The sequence below is a fragment of the Trachurus japonicus genome, chromosome 6 (assembly GCF_045865225.1).
Source record: "Trachurus japonicus isolate A0001 chromosome 6, Traja_1.0".
NCBI lineage: Eukaryota > Metazoa > Chordata > Actinopteri > Carangiformes > Carangidae > Trachurus > Trachurus japonicus.
Window position 1 is genome coordinate 19,382,449 of NC_140912.1, and position 8,256 is coordinate 19,390,704.

Consider the following 8,256-nt stretch of genomic DNA (forward strand, 5'->3'; position numbering starts at 1 on the left):
CTCTTTCTGCCCTCCTCCCTCCTTGCTCACTCTCCTTCGTTCACTTGCGCTCAGTCACACGTGAGGAGACACAGTGGGAGCCTGGAATACAAATAGGCTGTCTTCCTTAAAGACATGATTGTGCTCCTTGAATTTGATGATTTTTTTTTTAAGCCAAAGTGAAAGAAGGGATGGATGAAGTAGATGGGATCTCTAGATCCCTGCTTTAATGTCTTTTATCTACCTTGTCTGCTGAGAGTACTGCCGTGTCTCTGGACTGCAGACTATTTGTGTCAACAAGAAACAGAGAGAGTGGAATTAAGAAAAAGTTTGTTTCTTTGCTCACAGCTCTTGAGGGATGTCGCTTTGACTCTGGATCTACATGCCATTTGGCATATCTGTCCCTTCCAGACAGAAGTCAGCACAACCCGAAACACCAAGCTCACTGAAAAGCCATATCCAATAAATATTTAATATAAGAAATGGACTTGGGAAAAAAATAGAAGGAACCTATAGCCTACGCTGTTATCATAAAAATAAAATGCAGCTTAGAGAACATGTTTTTTTTCCTATAATAATGCAAATGATCATAAGGTATAAATACATAAATGCTGCAGTGAAATTAAGTTGAATTGTGTTGAAATGAAAGATCTAAGACTTTTTTTCTGCCACTATAGTCTCGTGTTGCAAAGTGATGTACAATATTCCTGGAGACTTAAAACATGCCAGTTTATGGCCAATTAGTCATGAGATGTGTCACCAAATTTGCATATTTGTGAATCACACGTACAACAGCATGTTCTTTTCCCTGCCAATATACAGCAACTTTGTGCAACCATTGAAGAGGAGGAGTCCAAAAAAATTCTATGGGGCACAATCAAAGCACCTGATCAACTCTGCAAGGATATGTGACGCATTGTGTCCCACCAGATGCTGACTGTATAGTACCACAACCCTCCCCCACAAAAAATATAACTGTAGAATAAATTATTTGAAATCAGTTCAGTCTCTGCTTCTTCTTTTTTTTCCCAAAAATAAAACTGCACATTTTAAAGTGGCCTCTTATTGTAACAAGTCCAAAGAACACCGGGACCCTAGTTTTGTAGACCGGGCGAAGTCTAACCTCAGGGCAGCTTCGCCACGTCAATGGGGTGTGGCCCAGGTCCATTTCGCAAGTTTGGTGGGCCACGCAGTCAGACTTAGACCAGCGCAAGCCCTCCCCTCGTCCCTCCTACCGGCGCAAACGGTGAAGAGGGAGGAGACAGGGCGGGAGGGAGACAGGAGGAGCAGAGAAAGGCGTGGAGTGGGTTTGACACAGCCGAGTCAGATCTTCACCAATCAAATGAGCTCCTCTCCTCACCTTTAACTGCGCGGTGGGTGATGCGCGCTGCAAGTTTGTCATTTTATACTTGGACATGGACGGAGGAAACAGCGACGCCAGAGGCCGAACCTCTCCCAGGAGGAAACAGCTGTGCGGTCCGGAGGTCCGAGCTCAGAGTGACCAATAATTAGTTTACTAATATACTTAACCAGGATTGATCTGATATACTGAGAACGGCTGCCCAGTGTAAGAAACAACAACTAATAAACTAATAAAGAAACTCACTTTTATTCAAACCCTGTGTAAGCAAGATGAGAGGTGTAGGCTACACTAATCACAACATAAACAAACACCATGCGGAATTAAATCAGCGTAAAGGACGCTCTCTCTCTCTCTCTGTCCGTCTCTTTTTTTTTCTTTTTTTTCTGTGATAGAGATGCTGAGTATACTGTAGTAGGCTACATACTGACTATCTGATACCAAGGCTGTTGTGGTGGACTAAGAGAGATGATGATTTGTGTTTTGTTTTTCAATACGGCTGCGTGACGCGGTCGCTCGCGCTAATGAATTAATAAGTAAATAAATAAATGAAGCGATCATCACAAGGGCAGAGTGCATATCTCAACACGGCAGCAAAATGCAGTCATCCACCCTCAGTCCTGCTTGGGACATCCACAGCTGCTTTTCAGTGCCAGTTCGTCCCTGCTGTGTTAATTCAGGTGGAGTTTCCATTACGCTGCCGACAGCCTTTGATCTCTGCTTTGATCTGACGTCAGATGTGACGGGACAATCTATATAGATATAAATCCATGTGTTGATTCCGTTAGTTGCATTAAATAGTGGTTATTGTGGATATTTATTGCATTGAAATGTGTCTGGAACTGTGGAGATCTGCCTGTGAGGTCTTGGTGACGTGTGTGCACTGCAGGTCAGTCAGCCAAACTTCCACTGCACCTGCTGCGCTCCGCCCTGCGCTGAGAGTAGACCTGGTTTGAGGTGGCGAGCTTTCAGCGCAACCTCGGCGGGACATTTTCGCACGAAACTTCCACTGCACCAAGCAGAATCTGTGACGCCTCCCCCTGCTGCGCGGCCACGCCTATCTCAGCGCAGCGCGATCTGCCAATCTCCCAATCTGACTTTGCGCTAGGCTGCGCTGGTCGAAACTTGCATTAGACCTGCTGCGTTACCTTGCGCCACCTGCGCTGCGCCAAGAAACTAGTGCATTAATCTTGCTCTGTAATCAGAACCTTGATATACCACACCAGTCAGGTGGATGGATTCTCACAACAGAGGAGAAAAGGTGCTCAAATGAACAACAGTCTAGAAAGAAGTATTTTATTCACCTAGGGAAATTATTAGATAATCTCAATTTATGAAGAATTAGAATTAGAAATTAGTGTTATTTACACATTTTATTCTTATTTCTATTAAAAATCTGTTTTAAATCATTGTAAATTCAATAACTTGAATTTGAAATATCTCACTGTAGATCCTGTGTAATTGATCAAGCTGAAAAACAAATGCATTGCAGTTTATTTACTGGACACCACTGCAACCAATAAAACTTGCTTACACCAATCCAATGTTATTCATTCTCATTAGCAGCAATTACGCAGTTGTTATGTGTAAAGTGTGTGGAATGTAACTGGAGTGTGAGTGTAGTGGAGATGAAGTGGAAATGTCAGAGCATGCAGAAAAGGTGGTTGCCTGTTTTTTTTTGCATGCCGAACATTTACTGAGGAGCTGGCATGATGACGTCATATGAGATGAAAGTTTGTGAAGGTTCCCATGGTACCCTAATGACAGGAGCAATTTAACCACTGAATGTGTAATACTGTAGTGTACTGTACCATTGACTCTGGGGTGACATGGGCAGCTCAGCAAAATATGAAGCGCGCATGCCATCTGATTGCAGACCTGTTGCTAATGCTCATGCCTGCTTGCCAGTTCTACTGCACTTTGTTTGCCTTATCCTGCCTGCCCACTGCAGACCGGAGGTCAGACTGACTATAGCAAAGTGCCTGTGAACTTTACCTGTCTCATCTGATGGATCTGCTTTTTGGCTCGAGTACAGCCTGTATCACAGACAGATGGATTCAATTAAGTCCCTACTGTGTGCTCAAACTGCTTATAATTGTAGACTGTTTAGGAAACATTGTGAAAGCTCATGAGATACAATAGTATAGAGAGCATTTGTCACTGTAGTGTTGCAGAAATACACATAAAACACTCAACCTGAATATATTTGAAGAAATGACAATAATTATGTGAGGGAAAAGACCATACTTCAGACTATAAACTGCTTTTATCTCACATCGATAAAATCGTGTACAGGAGGCTTTAGCTCTGTTTTTCATTTTGCGCAAAGAGAACTTCTATTCCCCACCTATTTTTGCATTCCCTGCATGTGTCATGTAGAATAAAGAGACTATAAATAGAATTTTTCGCTTTTCTCATTTATTTTCAATATGAATAATATGTAACAAACCCACTAGCTGGATCGTTTAACTATAGCCAAGCCTGTAAATGCAAATAGAAACCACTGGAGGATGCATCGCCTCCAAAAACATTAACATTCATGTGTTGTATCTTGTACAAGGCAGCGGCTGTGTAATAGCTGTAACAAGCTTAAAGGACTATTTCAGATCCAAGTTGAAGAAGTGATAGAGGCACAGTGAAAAATTACAGATCACTGAGGTCAAAATCCCTGAGTTGAGTAAAGAATAACCTCCAGATCCTGATTGTATGTGCTATTTCATTTTCAATCTCCAGAGGGCACGGATGATTCCATCATCTCTGACCACTTTTCCCCTCTGATTTATCTGATCTGGTTTCCATGACAGCTAAAGCTTACATGTGCTGTATTTGGACTGAGTGTGGATGTTCTTTTTATGCTTCTTTACTGCACATGCATGTATATTGTGTATTTTTCAGCTCTAGATCTTGTATCAAACATCAACTCCATGGCTTGGAACATAACCTTGTGAGTCTTTAAATGAATCACTGACAAAAATCTGACCACAGTCATAACATTAGTGATGAATTAAAAACTCTCTGGACAGTCTCCGTTGACTTCACATTTTTATTTTGGGCTCCGGAAACGAGCTCCACACATCATAAACAACAAAGACTCTGCTTAACCATTCCAACCCTCCAGCCCCTTATTATACCAAGCTGGACTGAGGACAAGGTCACAGTTGGTCTCCTCTCAAGATAACAACAACAGTTCACAATCAGTGCATCTGAGACACAGACATACAACAATCTCATGATCTCAATACTACGGTATTGTGAGTTATTGCAGGAGCAAGTTATTCAAATATGTTTCAGTAAATCCACAACATTTCACAATGAGTTTTTTTTTCTCACATACACAAACACACAGGAGGAAAAAAAAATGTGAGAACCAAACAATAAACTATGTAAACAGCATGCAAATGCAGCACATTGCACATACTCTCTGCAGCAGTATGTGATCAATACCAGGCTGGCACACATCGATTTGTCCATTTTCACAAGCTTTTACTTCACCTTTACTGTCTCATTAGTTCAGTTCTCCAATCTCCAAACAAGCCTAATGTCTTTTCATTCCCGTGTGAATCATCAAGGCTACACTGGCTACATTTCTGCCGAAGCAAAGTTCTGATACAAGCAACCTTTCTTCACCTTTTTAGTGCATCACAGTGTGTGACTAGTAACAGCAAGTGTGTGATGCTAAATCAAAACACGACCTATCCTGGTCTCACAGCAGCTACAATACGTTATGACCTTTGTATTAAGGGACTACAAAAAAAGAAAAGAAAAACAAAGATAAATATCAAGTCTCTGGCCACATTTACAGTAAACGTCTTGCTCCTGCGGCTCACCCCTTTAAGGAAAGTTGTTGGCTTAAGCCTTGAATTATCAGTCAGAATTTTTTGCAGCAAATAAAAGTTATGTCATGATATATGACATTTGCCATGCAGGGACTCAATAGTAGAAAACATTTTACTAAAGTTCAAGTTAAAAGTTAAACAGTGAAGATTCTGATAGAGAGTACATGATAGTACTATTAGGACTATTACATTTAAAAAAACAACTTTAGTTTTTAAAATAGACGTGTTGCCAATGTTTCCCTATTATAATAATAAAGATGATGGACAATTATTAGCAAAAAGGCTTAGGCTACTAGTAGTATTAAGCTCCAGAAATAACCTGCTATTTTAACGGCGGAATAAAGCATCCTCTCATTTTACTCATCTGTCTACACAGCTTTATATGAGTATTGTGTACCATGAAGTTCACCACAATCTGCTTGTTCTCAATGCAAAACGATAACCAGCCTAGGCAACTTTAGTGTTTCTACTGTGCTCTTCAAACACCTTAAACTGAATGGATTCTCAGCAGTAGTGGTAAAACTGCAGAGAAGACAGAACTTCCTTGGTGAAAAGGTGGAGCATAGTAGTGTCTCTGCAGCTTTTTCTCTGAGTTTGATTTGAAATGGTATGTGCTGCCTCCATGTCTCTCACTTGGACATGTCGTACAGTTGGACAGTTTTTTTTTTTTTTTTTTTTAATAATGTATCAATAAGGTTTTCACGAATTGCATTATAGAGGCCCAATAGTGTGAAAAACTTGCAATACTGTGTGAGAAAGTGTATCTTCCTCCAAGCACAGCAGAGACTGTCTGACACGTTTTCCCCTCTGGGCTTACCATAGCTGTGTGCAGATACTGCTGAAACTCAGTTCAGTACTACAAACCTTTGCAAACCTGTACCCTACTCCACTCAACTCTCATACATACTCACCACCCTTGACACTCCCATCTCAAAATTACAAATTGAGTAGGAAGAGTGTAAAAATGATGGCTTTGGAGCTCACAGGATTTGCTTGTGTGTCAAGGTCAGACAGTGGCCTCAGTGCTTGTTAGCCTGTTAGCCTGTGAATATTATTCCTTCCGTGGTCCCCAGGTTATTTTCCTTTTCTTCTCTTTTCTCTCTTTTTTATTTTTTATTTTTATCAATTCTGCTGCTGCCATGATACAACATACTAGTATCATTCAAGAATGTAGAGCTATGGCCATTGGCTGTAAAGTAAACATGTATCATCAACACAGTCACTGAGCCACCTATGGGCAACATCTGGGTCATACAATTTTGCTATCATGGAGATTGGAATAAAGATAATTGCTACATTTTCTATGCTTACTTACTTTATCAAATTTCAAATTCTTGCTATGCAGCAACCGTGTTTTTTTAATTACACATTACATGAGACATAAGATTTTTATTTTATCTCATGTTTGGGGAATTTAGGTGTTGCAGTAGCATATCAGGAGAAAAGCAAAGACTAAAATGATAAAATGACAGGCATTCTGTACACTTTGTTGTACAATATTTGGGAAAATATATACAGCTTTGTACACACTATTTAAGAGTATGGAATTAAGAACAATAAAAAAAGAAACATATATAAATATTACAAAGCATTACTTGTACTAAAAGGTTGATTACATATTGCACTGTTTGGGTGTAAAGGAGTCAGATGTATGATTGGTAAAAGAAAAAGAAATAGAGAATTTAAATATTAGACTAACTAGATATACCGTAAACTGCACAAGCAACCAGCTGTTGAATGAAATGAGTGGCTAGTGCAAAGATGTAGATAATTTGTGCAATATGGTAAGAGTCCAGAGTATTTAAGGGTCAGAATGGTGTTATTCCGTCTGACTGGCCATTAGAATGAATGACCTGCAATAGCATCTCCTTCTTGCAGTGTGGATGCAGCAGTCTATTGCTGAAGGAACTGCTCAGGTCAGTCTCATGTGTGTGAGAAGGGCTGTGAATGATTGATGTCAGCTTGACCCACCTCCTTAATGGAGTCCAGAAGAGCAGTCCAGGACAGAGCCAGCCCATCTGACCAGCTTGTTGAGTCTCTTCCTGTCCCTCTCTGAGCTTCCTCTGCTCCAGCAGACCACTGCATGTCAGAAGCTACCAAGGAGTCATATAAACTCCTGAGCAGTGACCTGCACACACAGAAGACGATCTGGCCCTTCTTGTACAGGGCATTGGTATTTTGTAACCAGTCCAGGTTATTGTTGAGGTATACCATTCAAATAATTGCAATAACTGCAACCTGTGCATTGTCACTTCAATTATAGACTGTGCACTGAAACACTGTACACTGAAAAAGGCAATTATTTTGTTCTATAAATATGAATAAGGAAGATCTTTCCCTCGCTCTTTGGTCGAGGCTCCTTCTTTCCTTCCTTTCCTCTGCCAGTCCTCACCATTTAACATTTTCCACAGCCATTACTCTATATTATTAATATCAACTTGAGAATGATTTATTAAGGTTAATATTATGCAAGTAGGGTCATTAAGTTGGAATTAAAACTTTCTTGCTGTTGCGCTCATTGTGAGTCGCCCTTGGAAAGAACATCAGATAAATGGCTCAGATGTAAAATGTAAATGTGAGCTTTATATCATTGGACCACATCTGCTTCAGCTTGACATTTATTCCTGAACCTGACCTGGACTCGCATTTATCAGAATCACAGCTGAAATTTGACTAGAATGAATCCCAGCTTCTTATGAGAACCAATGGCATCAAAATTTCATGATGCTGAGAACACATAAAGACTTTATCCCTCAACCAATGATGAATACCTATCCAACTTGGTGCTGATTTAAACAGATCTTTAATGATAAGGGAATCTCTCTCTTAATATGATATGTTTGGCAAACAAATAACAATTTAATAGCAGAAAACCTCGACCAATGTACCACACTACCTACTGCAAGTTTGTACAAAGCTTGTCTGTCCATCAGGAATCCATGTAAGAAGGAATATAAATCTACCAATGAAACATAGGTCTCTATTCATTGAATGTGACTATAACTAAGCAGGGAATTGAAAAAAATGTCTGCTATGGGAGCTGTGCTGGCAACCATGTGGTTTATGATTCCCTGCATGATT